We start from the raw sequence: 24792 nt of genomic DNA on the forward strand, positions 1-24792 counted from the left end.
GGATGCAGCAACTGTTTGTTTTTGCAGATTCTGCTGCTGCTTGGCAGTGTGTGCATGTGATGGGAACAACTTTAGGATTTAGTGACCCAATCGCTCCTCTTTTCTGTAATGGCCAGACCGACAACACCAGCCAGCCCCAATCGATCCACACTTCAGTGTCAGTGCACGCTCATAGCCTGGAGGAGGGCACATCGCACGTGCACCCATTGGTATGGCTGGCGCCAGCGGTGCCGGCGCCACCCGGGGCCGGGGGAAGGTAATAAAGCAACAAATGTTGCTAATTTATTTGCCGATTGCCCTGCCCTGCCTGAGGGCCGAGGCCAGGCCCGTTTCTTGGCCCGGGTAAGGCGGGCAACTGCCCGGGGCGCAATAGCCCCAGGAGGTGCAATAGCCACGGTCCCTGGAGCCTCTGGAGGGAATGTAATTCCCCAGTTTGTGGGGCTGCGCATTGACGTGGGGAAAGTTCCACAGGTCAGGTGCTGCCGCTGCCCCTTCCGACTGTAATGTCGCATAGTACAAAAGTACTACGTGACATTACAGAAGTCAGAGGCTCCCTCTGACCAATTTCGCGCCACTTGGGCTAGGGGGCATAAGCACACCAATAAAAACACTTTAGGTCCCCCTGCTGCTAAGACCAGCCCGTCCCATAACAATGCCGGCAGGAAACTGCTAATGGTGGCCCATTAGTCACTAAAAGGTTTCGTGCTGGCATTGAGATGGGGGGGGGGAGGTGCAGTGGGCTGTGGGGAGTGGGCGTGCCTTGCAGGGACGCACCGTGGGCCCCGACACAGTAAAAACAGAGACCGGTTTGGGCCCATGGTGCGTCCCTGCAAGCCCAGAAAATGGCCAAAATAATAGTTTAAAGCAGTTCTATTTCTTTCATGCCGCTTCTTTTCCAAACTATATATCAATTACACTTTAAACCACTTCCATGGTAATGGTGATGAGTTACTTCACTATGCGGATAATAGTTTTGACCAGTGTTGCTGAGTAAATATTCTTTAAGCCACAAACCGGTTTATTTATTTATTTATGCAATGTTTGCCGGGTACATGGAGACGGATAATGTATTTATGCAATGATTGTCGGATACCTGTATCCGACATACATTGCATAAATAAATAAATATGCAGGTACCCGACAAACATTGCATGAATAAATAATCCTGGTCCATATATCCTTACAACAGTCAAGACTTTACTGTATCAAAGCATACACTTGATTCCCATTCAAAGAATGTTAAAGTGATTGTTTATTGGGATCAGGTGTCTCCTTGTCATTGCTCTTTTGGCTTAGGTTGCCTCCAAACCCCCTTCAGCATCTTGTGTTCTTTGATGGTTGTATATACTGCATCCTATTCCATATTCATGGTCTCTTGGTGTGCCCAGTGCTCATTATCTGCAGCCTAACTGGGACTGGGGCATAAAGTTGTCTTGGGCACCAGTGAAAAAGTGGCCCACCATTGCAAATGGAAATTCATTGCTTGTGTGACGGACTGTTGGACTTTGGGTAGGAGTTCCTTAAAGGTGTCATTTGGCAGGGTGCAGTGGGAGTGGTGCGGTGGGAGTGGTCTGTGGGGTGCGATGGGAGTGGAGCGTGGGGTGCAGTGGGAGTGGCGCATGGGAATGGGTGTGAGGGGGGCGCATTCCGAGTGTTTCGCCATGGGCACCAAATGGACTAGAAACTGCCCTGCCCGAGGCCACAGCCTGCAGCAGTGCCAGTGGTAGAATACACATGGAACACGTTTGTTTCCTAACATTATAAAAATGAACAGGCACGTTAGTTTTTCTAATGTTAGGAAACAAACGTGTTACACGTGTATTCTAGCACTGGCACTGTGGACTTCTGCTGCAGCGCCCCCTAAAGGCTGACTGACATCAGGCAGCTGCCTGATGCAAAGACCGGCCCTGCCGATAACGACCGTCCCGTTCCTCCTAAAAATCCTGGACAAAGCAGCTCACATCCAGATCCAATCATGCATAGAAGCTAACTCCATACTAGGCAAAAGACAATCTGTCTTCCGTGTCGGGCATGGAACAGAATCCGCCTTATTAGACCTAAAAAATCAAATCTCACAGATCATGGACAAAGGCAAACCTGCCTTGCTCCTCCTCCCCGATTTATCAGCTGCTTTTGACCTGGTAGAACACCAAACACTCACCACCCACCTCACCCATGCAGCCCATTTCTCTAATCAAGCAGCATCCTGGATCACTTCCTTCCTTGAAGGAAGAGCCATGAAGGTCTACTCCGACACAGCTAACGCAGATCCTACCACTATAAACTGCAGTGTCCCCCAAGGATCTTGTACAGCCCCCACCCTCTATAACCTCTTCACAAAACCCCTCTTGGACCTACTTGACTCCATGGGTGTTGCATATACAAACTATGCAAACGACACTCAAGTACTTTTACCCCTATCGGGACTCTATCACCAAGACGCCACAGCCCTTCACAACATCTATGCCACTATCCAAGCTTGGATGGCAATCAATGGCCTCTGTCTTAACGGGGAGAAGACTGAAATTCTCATCCTGGGCCAGACAAACACATTATCGAAACTAAGCCCCCAATACAACAACTTCAACAGAGACAACTCAACCATCTCCTGTCTTCTATCTTCTGTCAAGACTCTAGGTGTTCACATTGATGCAAATCTATCGATGAACAAACAAGTCAGCGCCATAGCCTCTGCATCAGCGTTCAGCACCAAACTCATCAATGCCATTAAACCCTACTTATCCACCCCCAACCGCTTGGCCATAGCTAGAGCAACTATAGGAGCCAAACTTGGTTATTGCAACGCCCTTCTAGCTGGCACCTCCGCCAAAAACATTCAAAGACTGCAAACCACACAAAACAATGCCCTCAGAGCCGCCGTGAGCATCCCTAGAAGAGACCAGATATCCCACGCCAGACGTGAAGCACGGTGGCTCCAGGTCAAAGACCGTATTACTCTGAAAATCCTCACCATCACTCACAGGTGCATCAACAAAACCGCTCCAGCATACCTATCTGAAGCAATATCAAGGACCACATCCACTCGCCCCACCAGAGCTCAGTACACCAACCAGCTACACATACCACGCATAAAGAGAGCCACAGCGGGAGGTCTAGGCTTCTCCTATATTGCACCGAAACTCTGGAACTCACTCCCTGCCACCCTTAGTGCTGAAACTTCCATCTCTGTCTTCCGCAACAACCTCAAGGCCACTCTCCTCAACTAGCAAGTGGAGGACTGCCTCCTCCACTTCTGCCATGTATATCGTAATATAACACAAATGTAATATAACTATACTGTAACCTGTATATATACTGCTAATGACTATGTAACTATATTGCAACCCATATATATATATATTGCTAATGACCATGTAACTAAGTAACTAAGCTTTGTACTGTAACAAGTGCCACAATGTCCTCGGGCTGTTGTGCGCTATATAAATACGAATAAAACAAACAAAACAAACAAACTAAGATTCTCACAGCGGTTTTAGCAGAACGGCTCAAAAGAGTGATCACCTCATTAGTCCACCCCAGATCAGACGGGGCACTTTCCAGGTAGGGCTACAACGGCAAACCTGAGGTGACTCCAAGCAGTCATAGATAGAACACACACTAAACCAGAAGGCTGCGCAGTAGCAGCTTTAGACACCATTAAGGCTTTCGACTCTGTACGATGCGAATGGCTGTTTGCCACACTAGAGCATTACGGGATAGGACAAGGATTCTTGAGGTGGATAAGCATGCCTTACCCAAGGCCATCAGCAAGAGCACAGGCACCCGCATTTCTGACCCATTCCCTATCCGCAGGGGCACTAAACAAGGCTGTCCACTATCACCTGTCCTATATATCCTGGCATTGGAACCCTAAGCGATTTACATGAGAGAATCATTTGCTTACACAGGGCTCCAAATAGATGGAACTACACACCTCATATCCCTGTATGCAGATGATATACATTTATAAATACAATACCAAGAAGACAATCTAGGAACATACCTAGAATTATTAGATAATTTCACACATCTTTCAGGAATTTCCATCAGCAAAAGCAAATCCTGCTTGTTCCCCCTAGTGAGCTGGGCAGGCAAATATGTTATGTTATTTGGTATTAATATAGCACTCTATATATATCATTGGTATGATCTCAAAGTGCTAGTAGGTTGAATACCCTCGGGAAATGCAGTCCTGGTCAGTAGAGAGAGATAGTGTCATAGGGTTTGTGGGTGCACCAGTTAAGTGTGCAGCTTGTGTAATTGCCAGATGGTAGCTGCATCCTAGCATTAGGAGTGGTGCAGAAGATATCAGTTGAATGTGTGCAGTCTGGTGGGTGGACCCCCAGACTGGGTTCTGGCTGCGTTAGGCCTGCAAGAAGCTTATGTCAGCATCTAGGCCGGAATGTCATGGGATAGCTGCGTTTTATTAGAGTGATGAGGTGTTCACGGGGTAGTGTTTGAATGTGAACAGCTATGCCGAATTTATCAGGGTTATAGCGGTGTTCTAGTTGTGTGATGGTGTATAGTAGAGAGTAAGCGTAGTGATGTGATATGATATGATGGTTCCTCTTTGTAGCGCCCAAGATCAGGCATGTGAACAGGATGGCAGGGAACACAGAGACACATGAACACACAGTGACAGTGGGCTGGGCATACAGCGACAGAAGGGGAGCATAGGGATATACAGCAACAGCATGAGGAACAAGAAAGCAGGGTGCACAGTGACACATGGGCACGGTGGGCACACGGGGAATTAGAGGGTAGGTTAATACAAGATAGCAACATCATGGGAACAGCGGGTGGGGTACAAAGTGACACACGGGCAGAGAGGGGCATAAGGCGACAGAGGGCTGGGTTTACAGTGACAGGATGGGGGTGTCAGAGGGTACATAGTGACATCATGAGGAACAGGAGGGAGGCTACACAGCGATGCACAAGAACAGCGGGGAATACAGTGGGATATATTATGACATCACATGAACAGGAGTGGAGGGGAGGGGCGGGTACACCGCGGTACACGGGCACAAAGGGGCATACAGTGACAGAGGGCTAGTTTTACAGCGACAGGAGGATACGTAGGGACATGATGGGGAACAGAGGGTAGGGTGCACAGCGATACAGGCAAAGTGGGGCATACAAACATCACAGGGGTTGGAGGGGAGGGAAATACAGAGGGATATATAGTTACATTGCGGGTACAGGAGGGCAGGGTGACATTGCAAGGGTGAAGTAAGGGCACACAGTGACGTCATACGGACGTGTTATGGGCTGGTGCACAGCAGGCTCATGTGGGCAGGATCTAAAGAGATCATTGTTCAGTGTCCAGGGATACGGTTGTTTAGAGCCCAATCAGTGGGCGTATTCATCTAAGACAAGGTTGGGAGTCCCATTGTGTATACAGTCATTGGGTTGTTGGAAGTTCAGTCGCATCTTTAAGGTTGATGTTGGCGTTATGGAAAGAGCCATGTTTTTAGTAATCTGCGGAATGTCATATAGTCTAAGGTGTGTGGAATGTGAGGTGGAAGCAAGTTCCACAGAGTCGGGCCAATGCTGATAAAGAGGATCCTCCGATCTTGATGGAGTTAGTGATTGATCTTAGGGTGCGGGGTGGGAGGTAAGGTTTTAACTTATCTTGCAGGTATAATGGCTGGTCTTGTGCATTGCACGATGAGTGATGCACAGGTTCTTGAAGGTGGCCCTTCGTCCGACTGAGAGCCAGTGGAGAGTTCGGAGAGCTGGAGAGGTGTGGTCTCTTGGACCCAGGGTGAGGAGCAGTTTAGCAGTAGTGTTTTTCACTCTTTGGAGTTTATTAAGGTGGTATGCCGCGGCCCGTAGGGATAGGGAGTTGGCATAGTCCAGTCTCCACATTATAATAGACATAACAGCAGCAAGTCTGTTTGGGAAGGATAGCTAGGGAAAGATGCGCCTGAGAAGTTTAAGATGGTAGTGACAACATTTAGATACGTCGTTGGTCTGTCGGGAGAGGGTTAGGTCAGAGTCCAGAGTGCACCCTAGGATTTTTACTGTGACGTAGGGGGTGAGGGTTATCCCATGGAAGGGGGCCAAGAGAGTGGACAAGGTAGAAGCTCAGTGTTGCCGCACACCATGATTTTGGTTTTAGTGGGGTTTAAGAGGAGGTGGTTTATAGTCATCCAATGGTCAATATCTAGGAGACAGGCTTTGGGTTGGGCTGGGGTTGGAGTCCGAGTTGTGGATTTTAAGAATGATTTGGGTATCACCGGCATAGTTGGAGCACAAGATATTGTGCAGGCGGATGATTCCGGGAAGGGTGTACATACAGAGGTTCAATAGGAGAGCAGATAGACATGCGCCTTGCGGTACTCTAGTGTTAACCGAGCGAGCAGCTAAAGTAAAAGGGTAGAGGAGGGTTATTTGTTTCCCGTTATTGAGGAAGGAGGTGATCCATTCGAGAGCAGTGCCACGGATTCCCAGGGAGTGGAGGCGGTCAAGGAGTATTGAGTGATTAATCGTGTCAAAGGCTGCAGAGAGGTCGAGGAGAATTAGTGCAGAGCAACCTTCAGAGTCTGCAGTGATCTTAAGATCACCCCAGATTGAGGCCAGAGTGGTTTTGGTTCCATGACGCGGTCTGAAGCCTGATTGAGCAGGGTCGAGGAAGTTGTTGGATTCAACAAAGGTGTTTAGATGGGAGTATGCTGTTCGGTCGATGAGTTTTTCAAGGAATATGGTGTTTGAGATGGGTCTGTAGTTTTTAGGGTGAAGGGGGTCGATGGATGGTTTTTTAAGAAGAGGCCTGACAAGCACAATTTTGAAGCCATCGGGGAAGATTCCAGAACGAAGGGGGTCATTTAGAATGGTTCTTGCATGTTCTCCTGCGCAGGTGGATGAGAATATTTCTTTAAGGTCGGAGGCGGGGCAGGGGTCTAGATGGTTTGCTAGCAGATAGATCAAGAAATGTGTCTCTGGAGATGGGTCTGAAGGAGTCAAAGGTGGGTAAGTTGGGGTTGGGGCAGAGGGGTGGTGGGGGATTGTTGGATTGGTCAGTAGTTGGGGGGGCAATTTGTTGTTAAGGGAAGTCGTCCTGTCAAGAGCAGTGGTGTAGAAGTGGAGGTAGAGAGAGTCACAGAACGATTTTGATGGGGCAGATTGGGAAGAAGCGCAAGTGGGTTTGACGAATTCAGATATGATTCTGTGGAGTTCTTTGTTGCAGTTTCCACAGTTGAGAATCCGATTGTTGTAGAAGGCTTTTTTGGCTTTCTGGATTTCAGCTTTGTAGCTGCGATGGCGCAAGGCGAAATTGGATCAGCTGAGATCGTTTTTTTCTGCTCGCCATTTGCGTTCTAGAGATTTATTTAGCTTTTTGGCATTCCTTAGTTTGCAAGTAAATCATTTGGGAAATGGTCCATTTTGTGAGGAAGAGGGGCGCAGGGGGGTGAGAGCAATTAGTGATTCATTGAGCCATGAGTCAAATGAGTCGATGGTTAAAGATCTGTCAAGGGGATCTTGTAGGGGGTCTAAAAAGTGGGGCTTCGGCCAGGTCAGGAACGATCCTTACTTTGAGATGGGGGGATACAGGGGAGGGTGAGAGGATGGAGAAAGGGATGACAAAGTGGTCGGACCAGATTAGTGATAAAGGGGGGGTGCTAGATTAATCCGGTCATGGGAGCTGAAGATAGCATCTATGGTGTGCCTTTTAGAGTGGGTTGGACCATTCATTTGAAGTGAGAAGTTGAGCGCATCAAGGCTGTCGACCAGTGGATGGGTCATGGGGTTGGTGGGAATGTCCAGCCAGATATTGAAGTCTCCTAGGAGAGTCAGGGAGGGGTGATTTACTTGAATGGTGGCTACAGAATCACAGAGGTTGGTTGAGAAATGTCTGTCGTAACCAGGAGGTCTGTAAATGAGTAGGAAGCTGTGGGAGAAAGTCAGAGGTAGTGAGAGTTTAACAAGAAGGGATTTGGATGAGGGAATTAATGTCTGGGATTCAACGAGTGAGATGGAGAAGAGGGATTTGAAGAGGACTGACACGCTGCCTCCTCTTGAGGGTCTTTTGATTGGGATGAGTGAGTACCCTGGGGGGAAAGCTTCATGTGCAACAGGGGCAAAGTCATCGGAGAACCAGGTTTCAGTGATAAAGACTAGGTCAGGTTTGTCAGAGGAGAGGAGGTTGAAGATGTGGAGTCTGTTTTTCGCTACAGAGCGAGCATTAAAAAGGATGCACTTGACTTCAGAGTTGGGTGTGGTCATGGAGGTTATCGAAGAGTGAGCAGGAGCCACGTGGGGGATAGTGGGGAAGGAAGGGTGGGTGCGATGCTCCAGGTCAATGAGGCAGGGGGAGGAAGTGTAGTGGGGAGGTGGGGTGCCAACGGGCTCTTTTCGCTACCTGGGTATACATGTATACCATAATATAGAAGATACACATAATGCCAACACACAAAAAAGGGCCTTGAGACATCTATAAAATTCTGGGAAAAACTCCGTCAGTGATGGGACAGATATCGCTGATAAAAATGATTTCCCTCCCCAGCCTACCTCATACTAAAAGTGTTCTTCAAAGAGCTCAGTGCTTAGCAGCTTCATATGGGGAAAAGGCCGAAAAAGAGTGGCTATAGAAGCACTATGCAGAAGACGCAGTGTGCCTCCCACACTTAAAACTGTACTACTTAGCAGGCCAATTGCAACATGTAGCAGGTTGGCTGGCGGATACAGAGACAGTAGGGCATACCCTCCTGAACACACTGTGTCCCCATATTTCCTTAAGGAAGTGTTTTGGCTGGAGAGAAACAGGATCACACAGTTCCCAACGCTCCTACAACTAGGACAACAAATATGGACTAGGATGAAGAAAATCCTGAAAGTGAATGAACCATACTCTCCCCCCCCCAAATACCACTGGCGTCTCTGAATGGAACCAGTGACAAACACCTCAAACAAAGCAGAACATACTGGGAGACCAAGGGAATAATCACAACGGGAGACCTAGCCTCTGCAGGGACGATACTAGAGTTTCAAGACTTGATTGAATCCCACAGAATATACTGTGATCAATATATAACCTAGGCAAGACTCGCCAAACAGCTCAAGATGAAATGGCCATCCCCAACAGCCTTTCAAATTGAAAATCCAGTGCTAGGCCTGCTATACGATGTGTCCGAAGGTGGGCACATGGTATCCAGACTGTACCAGGCGCTCATGGAGGAAATACCCAAAGACTTGACCAAAGGAAAACAGGCATGGGAATCAATAATCAGAAGAATGATCACAGATAAACAATGGACTAAAGCGAAACTATATCCCAAGAACATATACAGAAATGCCAGACTGAAACAGTTACAACTCTATGTATTCCACAGAGCATATCTAACTCCGGCGCCAACACACAAAGCTGCCCAAAATGCAGACAAGAGAATGCAGATATAGGACATATGCTCTGGCAATGCACAACAATCCAAAGGTACTGGCAAGAACCAGAACGACGACTACGTGGAAATGGTATAAAAGGCCAAGACTGGACAGTTGAAGCTTGCCATCTAGGCTTATATAAATACCAGAACAAAAACTGAGCAATGAAAAAGATGATAGATCTAGAGTAGGCACTGGCCAGGCAAAGGATAGCAATGGCGTGGAAAGCCAAAGACGGACCAACTGTGGAAGCATGGTGGAAGGATTTGAATAGGTGGACCATGGCAGAAACAGCAGTCTGGTACCAAGCACTAAGAGAGGCCGGAGAGAAAGTTCCACTGACATTACAATGTGGAATGCGCTGGTACAGGAACTATTCATCTTGCCAGACGACAAACCCGCCTGAATGTACCATCAGATGAGAAAACATATAACTGAGAAACCAAAAGACTGATGATCACCAACACGCATTATCCCCACAGTCTCTTGATCTAGGAAACCTGCAGCTTCAAAAGTAATGCTTTGTGACACAGTTACTGTTCCAGGTTGTGGCTATGTAGGGTACGGAGGGAAGGATGGGAATGAGAATCTGACAAGATGACAAAATGCTATATTGAGAACATAGGTTTCATTGTATTAGTAAATAAAACACATTCTTTTAAAAATTGATGTAGTTCGATACCTGCTGTCATATTCAAAGTGTTATTTGTGCTATAGTTTAGTGAGTACATTTGGGTTGAAGGAATATCAAGTAGGCATGTGTTAAATGTTCTTGTAGCCTATGTTTTGGAGTAACAGAGGAATCGTTGCATTCAAACCAACGACTTCTTGTTTTGACATATGCAGTGCAGTGCCCTGCAGTGGTTGCAGTACCAACGTGGTATATTATACTTACTGTTGTCAAGGTTTTCTTTCTAAGAGATACTTGACCATGTGTGAAGCCTGTAAGCTTACAGTTATTTTTTGTACCATCTGCATTGTATCTTAGAAACATTACTATGACATATTGGTGATGTGAGTTTATTTGTATGGTAGAACAATTGAATTGTAAACAGGGCATAATATGCCATGATTTACATTCTTCAGAAGCTAATGAAATGAAATGGTTTCAGAATTTGGTATGGATACATATACACATCGTTCATTGGTTGCAGAGAGTGCATGTATGTTTCCATGTGTATTATTCATTTATAGGGATGTTTTTGGTTTCCAGTACTTGTAGTAAGTACATTAGGACTTCTTGCAGCTCTTCCTGTGTGTTTATGGTAAATTTGACCATTCCTGTACAGTAATCCAATTCTTGCCTCATACCTGAGGCTCCCTATAGCCTCCCGGATGGAATTTAAGGCTGCCTCTCTAGCTCATAGAGCTTTATATGGTACTGTCCCATTCTATCTTAAAGATCTGGTGTCCTTGTATGAGCCACCAAGGAAGCTGCACTCCTCTGTCTTGGGGCTGGGTCAACATCCCTAAATTCGCTCTCTCCAGTTGTCTATGGCAGTTCCTTCCCCTTCAATGCCGTGAAAATCTGGAATGCCTTGCATTTGGAGCTGAGGATGGTAAAAGAAAATCCCTTTCCCGGGAGATTGAAAACTGTCCTTTTCAACTAACGCTCTCCACAGCCATGCCTCTCTGAAATAGAACCCACCAACTTCTGACTCTCCTGCCCATGTTGGTCGCCTTTCCCATCTTTTTTGTTGTTGTTTCCTGTGTTTGTCTTTGTGTGCCCTGATGCCTGCATTTTCCGCCGCCTTACAAATGAATAAATCAACTTTAAGTGTTCTCAGGTTTATTTTTGGCATTTCTCTGAAGAATGAGCATTTTCAAACACAACTGGTTTGAGCCGTTTAAGTTAATGTTGTGAACAATTGGTGGCAATTGAAAGAGATTCATTGTCACATTAGCATAACAAGTTACTCCAGTTGGGTTTCTGAATTTGAATGGACCAGAGAGTTCTGTTTGCAATTCATTTGAGGGGTTTGCAGATGCATTTGTAGAAGAGAGGTTTGTGTGTTTCTTTTGAGATGGATGTGCGTTTGATTTTGTACAAGACAGTTTTGTGGTTGTATTGTTTGATGCAGGATTTGGTTGTCGTTTTTTTGTGGTATTGTTGGGAAATATGCTATAGCTTATCTTTCTATTATTTGTATTTAAAAACATTTATTTTTTTGAGGTACACTGTACATATCTAGATGGGGGTGTGTAGTGCCTGTAGCCTGTTGTATTCCAGTATGTAAGGAATGTGAGCATTGACTGTTTGCAAAAAAGTTAACTAGGAATAGACCATTGAGTGTACAGAGACAATAAAGTGCTATGCAACTCACACCTTCTTTGAAGACTATGCTGCCAATATCAATCAATGCTTGATCTAGGGATAGACCTTGTGATTTGTAAATAGTGACAGCATTTGCAAGAGACAGAGAAAATTGCTCTCTGTGTACGTACATGTCTTTGAAAAGAAGGAAACATCCTATTGTCTGGTCAATTTCTCAACTTCTGCAAGTTTGTCAAAGTGGATATTGACAAAATGAATGTTGTCATGCGGATATGTTTGGAAGCCAACAACTTTACCAATTGCTCCATTGACTAATCCTTGTTCTATGTCAAGGTTACTTTTCAGAATTACTGTGCAGTTCAGACACAAAGTTAATATTTTCTCCAATGTGGCTGCGTTGGAGATACATTTTTCTAAGCTATTTAGTCATGCTGTTGACACATAAGAAGTGTCATGCCATGCACTCCTAATTTGACTGTGGAGCTGATATGCAGTATGGGTTGCATTTCTTTTTTCAACATTGTCTCATTGAATTGACTACAGCTTGCAAAGTTTGGCATGAAGGACATACATTTTAGATTTTGTTGAGTTAATTGTTCCGTGACATCAGGAGCAGATGTGTTTCACCCATATAGCTCTTGGATTAGTCTACTATTTAAGATGGATTTTGCATCTTTAGTAAGCAGCCCAGTTCTAATGCTTTTTAAAATGTTAGCATATGTGAGGTCTGCAGAATGGCGCATGTTTTGCAGGGAAAATATTGCCAGAGATTCACATTTCCAATGCTGCCGAGGGTATTGGAGCATTCTTTGTGCCTTAATGTTTTGAAAATAGGTTGCCTTTTAACTGGTGTTAACTGTAGGAGGTCTCCGAAAGCAATAACATGTTTTCCTCCAAACACTTCTTCATAGTTGGTTTTTAGGACTTCTTGTATTCCGAGATGAATTAAAGCCAACATGTGTTTGGACACCATATTTACTTCATTATCAGGAGCACTTTCATTTCTTTTAGAATTCTGCATACCTCAGTAGCAGCTTCTGCTGTCGATTTGTAATATTTCAATTTGTATTGGTGTTCTACAGGGACGAGTAGCGGTCGGTGTAAAATAAACACCACCTATGTTGTAGGCAGCTAAAGCTGTGCAGGCTGTTACTATATCTGAAAGGTTGTTCATGTTTTGTAGAAATGTGCTGATTATTTTAATTAAGAATTTTTTGCGGGAACCATCTTCACCACTTGCATACAGGAGCAGAGGTTTATACTTTTTACAGCTATAGATTTTAGTTTCATGTTTAAACCATGTTCAATTTATTGAGTGACTTCTAGATAAATAGTGAGTTGTTCATCATTTAGCTGAGATTCCAGAACTGACAAGTCTTCCTCAGATTGTTTATATTGGTAATTTCTACCTCATTTAGAATGAAGGTTCTCCTAGTGTGTCTTGGCTTCCTGTAAGAGAAGGTTGACTGTCCTCGGGAGTGGCTTTGTCTAGTTGAGCTTCAATTTCATCCTCTTGTTGGTATTCATTGTCCAACATTTGTTTGTATTGTTTGAAATTGTCATTTGTTATACTGCTTTCATTTGTTTTGAGTGCAGCTTCTAATGAGTCAGAGTCACCAAATAATTATTTTTCTTTTCTTCAAGGTTCAAAAAGGTGGAGTAGGGCCATGTAATACAGTTCTCTATGGTGTGTAGATTTAAATAACTTAACATGATTAATTAGACTGGGGTTTTTGAGTTTCACTATGTTTCTTTACCAAGTTGAAACTGAATATTTGCCATTTGTCTCACTTGGTGCGACATTGTTTGTATAGGTGTAGTTTTTGCTCAATGTCGTATAGACACATGTTTACCAAAGCAGTACTTCTGTTTGGATAGTATGTGTCAAGTAAATAGTTTTCTACAATGTCCTACCTGTTGGGATCATTTGTAGCTATGTTTTCTATCTCTTGGTGGGATGTTAATACTCTTTTTCAGGAAGAATCTGGTCCAAGGTTCAGCCAGACAATGTGCTCAGATTTGCCATTTAAGGCTTTACCTGTTAAAGGGTCTGCAGCTTCGTAGGACCCGCATTCTCCATCTATACCGAAGCTGTACAATTTCTGTGATAGTGTTTTTTTAGATGATATATCAACCCAGAGGTCCATTAGCTCTGTTTTGTCAGCTTTGGTGAGATAGGCTGTGACATAGCTTGCAACTGCAGTTTAATTGTCTACAAACGTCTATGGTTGCATTCCACACGAGGGCAAATATTGCATTGAAATGTTGTATGTATTTTTAGGAGATTTGCCTTTTACACTGTGTCTAAGAGAAGACATCAAGCTATTTACTTGTCCTTTTTTGAAAACTGGTCTAGGGAAGCCAAAGCAACATTTGGTAAAGTAATTCCTTTCGTTTTTATATCTACGTCAGCAGTATTTGCCACATTTGCAAACTGGTCTAGGGAAGCCAAGGCAACATTTGGTATACTAATTCCCTTCATTTTTATATCTATTTCAGCAGTATTTGCCACATTTATGTTTTTGGAAGCGTAACACTTGTGTATGTAGGTCACTATCTGTTGTTTCTGAAGGGATGTCGCAGGTAATGTATTTTTCAATAAACAGTAAAACAGTGGCATCACTATCATGGCCAAATTCTGGAGCATCTTGTATCCACAAAAGCATATGGATGTGTGATGCTCCTGTGGTTTGATATTCTTTTCTCCAAAAGAAGTATTGTAGATAAAATGCAGCAGGACGATGAAGCGATGGTGAATGTACCTTGGCGTTTTTATGTCTATTCCGTCTTTATTTTTGTTTGCAGTGCATACCAAGTTGTGCAAGTCATCCATTGTGAAACAAACCAGGTGGATTGGCCTAGGTTCCTTAGGATACAGCGTACATCAGCAGGACGTCAAAATCAGTATTCTTTTGTACCATGCATGTTTCCCAAGAGATTTGTGACACTTGACTGCAAAACTTCATCTTTGTTTTTTAATTTTTTAAACAGTTGGGTAGCGGATATGCTTAAAAAGTTCAGCCTGTTTTTAACTTGTGTGCAACTCCAGAACAATGAGTTACTAGTTCACTTTCGAAGAGGACGTGGAAAATGTATTCAACATTTTGCCTGAATATGCGGTCTTCAGAAAACATTTGTGAAGAGCGATATTCTGATATACTAATTTGTGTGGACCTTTCATCATATTTTCCTCCTTTTCCTGTAGGAAAGAGTAGAGGAAAAGAACATGCTTCTACACTTTTTTCCCATATGGTCATTGGGGATCCTTTGGCTTGATGCATACAATATGTTTCTAATGCATCGTCAATTGTGTCTTTGGAGTGCAGTCAGTGAATGGTATATTGTTCTAAAATGTTCACTGCTGTAACAGGAGATCCATACATGCAAATTGGCCAGTTTCTGGTGACTCTTGAATAATGTGGGTGGTTTTGTGTATGTTTTCCTCTATGTTTATATCTTTGTAGTATTCATTGTTTTCTTTTAGATATTGTAGGGTTTTTCTAACTTTGTTTAAGTCCACTAGTTGTTGGAACACCATTAACTAGTACAATCAAAGATTGATCGATTGGCCTTTGCAGTCCTAGAGTTTGAACATTTTCTTTTAGATCTGATGGTAAATATACTATTTTGCAACGGATGCCCTTTAGTAGCTTGGATGGAGCTAATTTGGCTGATTGTGTTTGAAGGTGTATTATAGCCAAAAATGGGATCACGATTTGTATTATAATGCTCTCATACAAGTTAAGCTGTTGGAGAGCTTTTGGAAGTGGGAATATTTCTAATTTATTAGTGATATCATGTTTTGGCATTTGGTTATTGTTAAGCTTTCTGTTTCAGTATGTGCACAGGGGCTAGTTTATATTTACCATCTGCTGTCAGATATAGAGCTAATTGGAACCATTGGGATTCTTCATTGTCTTCTATTTTGTAAGCTATATCTACTATTTGTGTGCTCTTTTTATGACACGTTCTGCGGCAACAGACACATATTGGTTGGGTATTTCAGCAGATCTGTTTTGAAACTTAGCCATTTCTTTTTTGTATGTTTTTATTAGGACGTTGGTGTTTATGAGGTTTCCAGTAATACTTTCTAAAAGGTACAGAATTTTCTAAGTCACCTTCGGTTCCAAAGGATTTACTTTGGATGAGCTCTTTTTGTTGAAAGAGTTCTTTGGCTGTTCCACGTAGGAGAATTTAGTTTAAATTTTGCAGTTCTAGAGCAGGACATTTTGCATAGTATAGTCGATGCACAAGATTCCTTATAGTAGAATGGTGTGTTGCTAACATTTTGATGTGATGGAAAGTGCATTTGCAAGCAGTTCCTAAAATGCAGGCTAATGAATGTCCTTGCAGAACAGTGTGCTTGCGCGCTGGACAGGTGTCTATGGTTTCATTTTGCTTTTGTCTTTTAATTTCACCTAGTGATTGAGGAATTGACGTAAAGTTTTGAAGGATTGTTGGTGACAATGCACATTGAACTGCATGTCCATTTATACACTAAATGGTTTGTTTGGGTGAAAGGAGCATTTGGTTCAAAGATTGTTGGGGACTTTTTTCTATAAGGGGTTTCTTTTGCTATAATGGTTTGTTCTACAATTTCATACCCTTAACCACTATTGTCTATGGCAATTGTTTGTTGTTGTTCTTGTTTATAAACTTCTTCATTGAAGTATGGTTCTGTGCTGCTTGTGTGAATCCATTCAAAATCACTGATGTTTGAAAAGGTCTCTTGCTTAGAAGTACTTGTTGCAATTTATTGATTCAGTTAGTTAGTGATTTCATTCTGTTTAAAATCAATATAAACAATTTTCTCTTGAGTAGACAAGCACTGTCGATTAGTGTTTGCAGGAATACTCTCTTCTAGTATTTAAGGGAGGATGGTGACTTTTCCGACATTTTTATAAGATTGTGAAGTACTCTACAGTGGAAACATTTTTGTAACATCATTTTTTTGGAGTGCTTTACTGTGACTATGTTAACACTTGTTGATAGAGGATTGGGTTTGTTAGTAGGTCTGCTTTTCTTTGTACATATGTGTTACTTTTTTTTGCAAGAGGGGTGGTACTTTCTTTAGGTATAGCTAGTTTAGTTTTGTTTAGCGAGGTTACTAGCTCTTTTATTTTAATGTTTTCTATAAATTGCTTTATAGGTGGATGACTATGGGGTGTACTTTTAATCTTATTTGCTCTACGTTTTCTTTCTTCTCTATGGAGTTGCTGTATAGTAGGCATTTTGTTGTGTCTGTTGGAAAAAGAGAAAGGTTGTGTTAGAAAGTATTTCAATCTATATGCATGCATGTTGCATGGGTGTGATGTAGAGATTAATACAGTGCTGTTTGATTGTGAGGTGGCATATTAGGGATGGTTGGGAAAATTGTGAGAATACAAGTGCAGAGGTGGGATGGTGTTGGGTTAGTGAGGACGTCAGTGGTGGTGTGATGGAATCTGTACGGTGATTGTGCTGTTTTGAGGAACAGAGTGCGTGTTGCAATGGTGGTGTGTAGATGGGAATAGTAGGAGTGTGAATGGGGGAATATAATGGGCTTGAGTGAAAGAAATGTTTGAAAAGAGTAGTTTTAGCATAATATATATATAGTGGAACTGTGCTGTTGTATTTAAATAAATATACTTGATACATTAATGTACGTACTTTGTCGGATGCAAAGAAAGTTAGTGGGGATATGTGCTAATGGCAAAGTACTTTTAAAAAGCAAGGTTAATATTTACAATGGAAGGAGGAGTGGTGGGGAAAAAGTAAATGAAATTGGTGGACGGTTAAAAATGGTTGCTTAAAGGAGCATTTCTATGAAAAGTAAGAAAATAACATGTGCATTTACAGATGCTCTGTAAGATTTTGTAAAAGAGAAGAAAAGTTGGTGGAAAAGATTTGTAGTCCACTTTTAAATGTCAGTTGGTGTGTAGAAGTTTAATGTGTTAGGAGTATATGCATACTTACCAACATGATGCACTCTAATCTGTAGGTGTTTATGTAGTCCTCGATTTTTTGTTTGCATTATGGGACTTGTAGTTCCACTTTTACCATTGTGAAAGTTGGAGTACAAGTCACAGAATGTAGAGAAAAAAAGTAGAACTGCATAAGCACCTGAAGATTGGAATGGATTATGTTAGGAAGTAGACATGTACTGTTAAAATATTAAACTGGCACACACTGAGTGCTAATTACAAATGGTGTTGACATCTATTTCTTCTGCTTCTACTTTCTTTTATGAAAAAGGGACACAGTGCTGCTGTAAATGCAATTTCTTAAAAATGCTTCCAAAAAAATATTTTGAAACACACTGCATTTTATATGTTTATTTAATATACATGTCACAGTTTCAAATCTTGAAGTTCAGTCGTGTTTTTTCTTTGCATTCTGGGACTTGTAGTTTCAGCTTTATGATAGGAGAAGTGGAATTGGAAGTGACAGAATGCAAAGGAAAAAACAAAGACTTAAGAAGCACCTATACATTGGAATGGGTAATGATGGGATGTATGCATGTGCTGCCATCATATTAAATTGGTAGACACTAACTGGCACTTAAAAATAGTCTACAGGTATATTTTATGTGTTTTCCCCCTATTTTATGAAAACATGACAGTGCTGCTGTACATGCAAGTATACATGTTTACAGTTTCATCAAATTGCTTGTAAAAAGAAACATGTTGAAATGCAGAGCATTCTTATTCTTTGCTGCTTCATGTGTGCAGGTGATGAATGCTGCAATGCATAGCATTTGCTACAGTGGTTAAAAAAGAGAATATGCTTATTGAGAATCTTACTACAGGGTAAGTAGCAGGAACCCTATCTTCATACATATGCATATTTGTGAAACAGATCAAGAACACTTTTAAAAAAAATATATAAGCATACCTGTACTATTTTTTGTTAGACGCAGATCTTGTTGAATCTGGAGTTAGACATCTTGGGCAGATGCACAGTAGTTTTTTATGCAGATGTCTTTCATTAACAGGACTTATGTACTCTGAGAGTTCAAGTGTACATGTGAAGTGTTGAAGTGAGATGACAGGGTTAGTCATAGAGGTTTTGATTTGATTGGTGGATGGATGTGTGGCTCTTTGAAAGCAGCCAATGAGGAAATGTTGAGAACATGAAAGTGGAAATGGTAGAAGGGATTCCCCTGCGTTCCTAGGTCTGCAGACACTGCGGTAGTCCGCGGACGGTATGTGCCACATCCGGGCCCTTTGGGGTTGCCTGGCACGGCGAGGAGACTGCGGAAGCCGTGGACAGTCGAGGTGTCTACGAACATCAGGGGATCAGCCAATCAGGTTTCCTGGGTGTGGAGTACAGGAAGAGAGGGTAGCAGGAGTATTACTTGTAGGTGTTGTGAGAGGATTGAAAATGGCCATGTCAATGTTTTTCAGCAGACAGAGTGTTTGGAATTTGGGGACTTTTGGTTCAACTGTGTGAAGGTGTATGCCGAGCATTGTGGAATAGCCAAAAATCTTGGATTCCCTGAATTGGAAGTGTTCTGACATGAAGTGGGTGGACTTGCTCCCATTTTGTGCAAATATGGTTCAATTGAAACATGCAGACATTATTAGCATTTATTGTGGTGGGAACAGTATGAGGACCTTGACTGGCATTTCTTTTACAGTTTGCAATGGAGACATTAGCAAAGTTGAAGGAAATGTTCCATAATTCCCTAATAATGTTTTCACGCATTGCGCAGAGACAGATGTGTATGTGTTAAAGTTAATTTGGTCTGCAAATGGAAAAGGCGAAGCACAACGTCAATAAAGGTGTGCATGCTTTTGTTCGCGATATTGGCAAGACATTGTTTCATAATAAGAACATTAAATTTAATAGGGCTAACATGTTTCGGTGAGATGGAGTCCATTTTACTGATCTGGGTAATCAGATTGCTGTGGAAAACATTCACAATGCTTTGAAACAGTTTTTGTGAAAGTGAGAAGAAATGATTAAATTCAGTGAAACGTTTTCTTAGTTCAGTTTGTAAAACCAAAAATTCAAAAAAAGGTTATTTTAAGAGTCACCATTTTTAAATGTGAAACAATTAAAATGATTTCAATTCTTCTACCCCAAGCTTTGAATTTTTAATGTCTGTGGATTACCACTCTGTCTGTGAACTATGCAGGCTGCAGAGGTGCCTGGTTTTTTTTCTCACTCCATTTTTTAACTGTGAAAGGTGGCTCCTAAAGGAAGCTTTTATTGTATTTTGTCAATTTTGTATTTTTTTGCATAATTTTTCAGGAAAGGCAAGGTGGGGAGGAAGGGGCCCAAACCACAGAGACAAAGGGTAGGTGGAGAGAGAAAGATGTTGGGTTGTCCTTGATCAGGTATGTGGCAGTGTTTCTCATGCTCCTGGACCGCAGCCTCAAAAGCACTCCAAAACTACTCCCCCCTAAAGATTGGTGCTTCACAGTACATGCATAGCACAGTGACCCTCGAAAGGTAAGGGTTAAAAGCATTCTGTATGGCCTGTGAAGCTGACGGTGGGATCCTCTGCCCAAAAGGATTAACCTTTGTGGTGACAGGCGCAAATGAAGATGATGGGGCGGGGGAAGTCAAAGTGCTCTTACCTCAGAAAGGTATCGCCTTTCTCAGAGCACTCTAATGGGCACATTTGGTGTGGTGCCTCATGAAAGTAGTCCCGTAGGAATACAAGACAGGGTTTTTGTGGCACTTTGCAGTCAGTGCATCAAACCTTGCTTGCACAAGCCTTTGGTAAATTTCCAACGGTCATGAAAAATTGCAACACCCAGGACTCACTCGGAGTATTGGTGACAGGGAATTCCTGCACTTCAACCTCTTGATCCTCCTCTTCTGTATCACTGCTCCTGTTCCCCTCTCCAGGTCTTCCAGACGATGTGGTGGTGATGGGTGCAGTTGGGAAACAAAGATGGCCATAGCAGATGTCATTGCAGCATGTTTTGAGAAATTTGCAAAAGCAAGTGTTCTCCAGATGTGGTCCTGGACAACCAGATTGAAAATGAGGAAATGTAATGGGTGGGTCCCTTTAGAGGAACCGTCCGTGGACTGTCGTACTGTCCGCGGACTACAACCGGGCCGAAAACTAGGCCTTGGAAAGTTGTAAAAAGTTCCCAGATCAACCAAATATGGGTCTGGGAGCTGTGCAACTGTATGGTTTCTGCTTGAAACACTCTAGATTGGCTGCAAAAGCACTTTTGAACTATTCACAGACTTGGACAAGTTTCATGGACACTGCAGTCACGCCACACAGTTGTGGTCACATGACATCCCCGGACATCCGCAGGCCTGATGCCCTTTCCCTGAAATTGCAGTGCCATGCACCGGTTGTGCATAGAACAGGCACGGTGTCCACGGACCAAATAAAAGTTCATCATGCAAAAACAGACATGGGGGACCTCCATTTTGAGTGCAGAAACCTCGGACAGTGACGTAGTCTGCAGACTCATAATGGGAGTTTAAAAAAAAGAAGGGAATAACACAAAACAATAAATAAAACATTTGTAGTACAAAAAATAATTGTATTCGAGAAAGGTATGGAGTATCGGAATGGGAAACATAAATGGGAGAATTTGGAATATGTGTACAATAATCATGGGAGTAGGAAAGGAGTGAGGTTTCATCAAATCGTCTTTGATTAAAATGTTCAGCATTTGATGGGGATGATTGCTGGGGAGAAGGCGGACAAGTGCAAGAAGGACAGGAACATTTTAAATTACACAATTTTGTTGTACTGTAAAAGTTCCTTAAAAGCATAACTTAGTTCATCCAGTTTTTAGACAGGTTCATGATTTGAGTATTTACACTTGGGGAAAGGACTTCTCTTTCTGAATCTTGGAATTGTGAATGATTAAAGTGGGGCATGGTTTCTTAATGAAAACTATGTACTAAGAGGAGTAGAAATTATTATTTTAGTAAGGTGTGTAAAAAATACATTATTTGTTGACATTAAAATATCTACTATATTCTATTGGAGATGTTGTCATCGCTATTTTCTTCTTTTGGGACGTTCTCCTCTAACCATTCAAGTGTGCTTGCCATTTCTGTGAGAGAAAAAAGGGCTCATGTCTTATAACACATGTTTATGCAATGAAAGCTAATAAAAGAGAAATAAATACAATGCACTTACTATTTAGTGAGAATGTCTAGTCCAGAAATCACCTTGTGTTTCTTAATCTGTATCCAGATTTGTACGGAGGACATTATATGAAGTGTAAAGTTATGGTTTGTGATTGGTGTATTCCATTGCAATGTGTGTTACATTAAAATAAATAATTATTTTCAAACGAGAGTGTTTGTAACAAAAAGATATATTTGCATGTTGTAAACGTTAGTTGTGATTTTAGGTACATCTTTTTGTTTGTCGATGGGTACATCTTTTTTGGGTCTCCACTATGGTTCTGAGCCTTGCAAATGCTGCCGGATGTTTGCGGACTACTGCGCTGTTCATGCAATCCATAGCTGCCGCATTTCGGGGGGGTGGGGGAGTACAATATAAGGGACTTGTCACATATTAAAGGTGCACTAGCAAAAACGCATGACATTTACTGAAAAACGTTGTTAAAATGTACATTATGGTTAAGCTGCATTGACAAAAACCCATGAAATTAATTGAAAAAACAGTGTTAAAGCGACGTCATGGTTACAAGTAAAACCGAAAAACCTCAGAAATTCACCAGTTGTGGTAAGCTAAGCAACCATAACTCACACCTCCAACGTGCACTGCTAAGACTAATACCCAGAACATCAAAGATGACAAGGTGATCAGGAGACCTATCATGAACTACTTAATCTATTAAAGAATGTACTCACCTAAACAAAACATTATATTGGAGTGTTGTTAATACAGGAACCTAATCATACATAAACATCGGCAATGGCTGCAGCATGCACCATCGAAGTACAATATTTATATTCTTGTAATTTTGGGTATTGAAATAATGAATGTTACCTTATTAGAGTTTTGAGTAATGTTAAACATGTAATAACTAGCTTACAATTCAAGACTTACTACACACTTGTGCTAGTACAAACAATAGGTATGACAACCCACAATGCATACAAATCAGAGGCAAATATAGGGAAATTAAAGTAAGGAAGAAATAAACACCATTACCAGAAAATGCTAATAAAATTAAAGTTTATCTTCACGTTTACATTGGTAGACATTAAGGTGAGAATGTAATGCAACAGAATCCCTGAAATTCAGCAAAAGCCACCTGACCTTCACCCCCTGCTGTGCAGCCTATGACCACAATGATGACATCACAGATCACATCATCGATGACATCACTAATTACATTACTACAATAACTGGAGTTAAGCATGTCCTTCAGCCATAGTCAGTGTTCATGGCCAAATATATTTTACCCGATGAATGGGTACTAGTCATGGCCTTAGGTTATGGGCAGTGGTGACAATGGAGTCATTTGAAACAACATACGCAAAGCTGCATTACAATAGCATTCAAACCCTGTTTCAATACTAATGCTGCAATGACAGTGGGCCTCATTACGAGGTATGCCGGTAAGGCAAAAACGATGCCGGTGTGGTAATACCGGCATCGTTTACCGTCCCGTTGCATTCCGACCCGCAAACCCGATATTAGCGGCACACTAAACAACGGTGCCGCTAATAGCGGCATAGGCGCGTACACGCGCACCTTCAGGGAGCAAATACCGGCATGCCGGTAATAGGGGGTAATTCCAACCCCCGCATACATGCAAATACCGGCATCGCAAAGCCGGTAATCACGGTAATGTAGAGGGGCCCAGTACAAAAGGAGCACACCTACACACCACACCCCTTCCTACACCTTCCTTCCTACACCAAAATTCTAACACTAGCAGTTGCAATCATGGCACTGGAGGACATGCCTATACTGCTACAACTACAGCAACAACAACAACTACAGCAGCACCAACACCTACACAAACCACAACAGGCAGCACAGAGGAGACGCAGGACGAGAAGGAGGGTGAGACAGGGCCAGCAATTACCACCAGCGCAGCCACCAGTGCCTCGTAGGCAGCCACCAATCCCTCGCACCAGACCCAGCCCATTCAACCTAACCCCTGAGCAGATCCACAACCTGTACTGGTTGGACCGTGACACCATCACCACCATAGTGGACATGATACAGAACGACATTGCCAGCCACATAGGAATACGCACTGCCATCCCCCTACTACTAAAGGTGGTGTCTGTGCTACACTTCCTGGCCACAGGCACCTACCAACACACAGTGGGCCAGCTGCATGGCATTTCACAACCACTATTTTCATGCATGCTGAACCAAGTGCTGGATGCCCTCCTGAAGCACGCAAGCACCCACATATCCCTAACACAGACTGCCCAGGAGGTAGCCGAAACCAAAGTAGGCTTCCATGCACTGGCAGGCATGCCCAATTGTGTCGGTGCCATCGACTGCACCGATGTGGAATTGGTAGTCCCCCATGCCATAGAGGGGGTGTACCGCAATCGCAAGCAATACCACTCCATCAATGTGCAAATGGTATGTGACTCCAGGAAGATCATCACCCATTACTGTGCCCGATTTCCTGGATCAACACATGATGCCATGTTACTGGGTAATTGCACGCTACCCCATCCCATGGAGTGACATGCCGGACCACGTGCCTGGCTGCTTGGTGAGTTGCACAACCGTCCCATGGCAGTGCTTTGGGGTACTGATGTGTGGGGATGCATAAGGGGGGGGAATACTGCACCTGGGTGGGAATAGCCGGTGATTGGAGAATGCATGCAGAGCCAAAGACTCCTGACCTGAACCAGTCAAACGGTACATGACACTTCACTGGGCCACATATCACAAATAATGCGTATCGATGAGAACAAATAAGAGGCACAACCAGGCCACCATGGTGATGACAAGCAATGCATGAATGAACAGGATGGCAAGTGTGGCAATGTGGGCAGTGTGACCATGCATAGTAAATAATGAACAGCATGAATTAGTCAAAACATTGTTGCACTACCACAGCATATCTGCCTCAGCATGCATGATTACACCCTGTATCATCTATTGAACGCCATCCAGACTACCACACCTCATGACAGTATAGATTGCACCTAGATAAAAAAATGTCATGCTTACAGGGACATGTGCATGGCCACACCAAATAGCTGCCGCCATGACTGTGCTC

Source organism: Ambystoma mexicanum, chromosome 1q (genome assembly GCF_040938575.1).
Source record: "Ambystoma mexicanum isolate Mex_15411 chromosome 1q, UKY_AmexF1_1, whole genome shotgun sequence".
NCBI lineage: Eukaryota > Metazoa > Chordata > Amphibia > Caudata > Ambystomatidae > Ambystoma > Ambystoma mexicanum.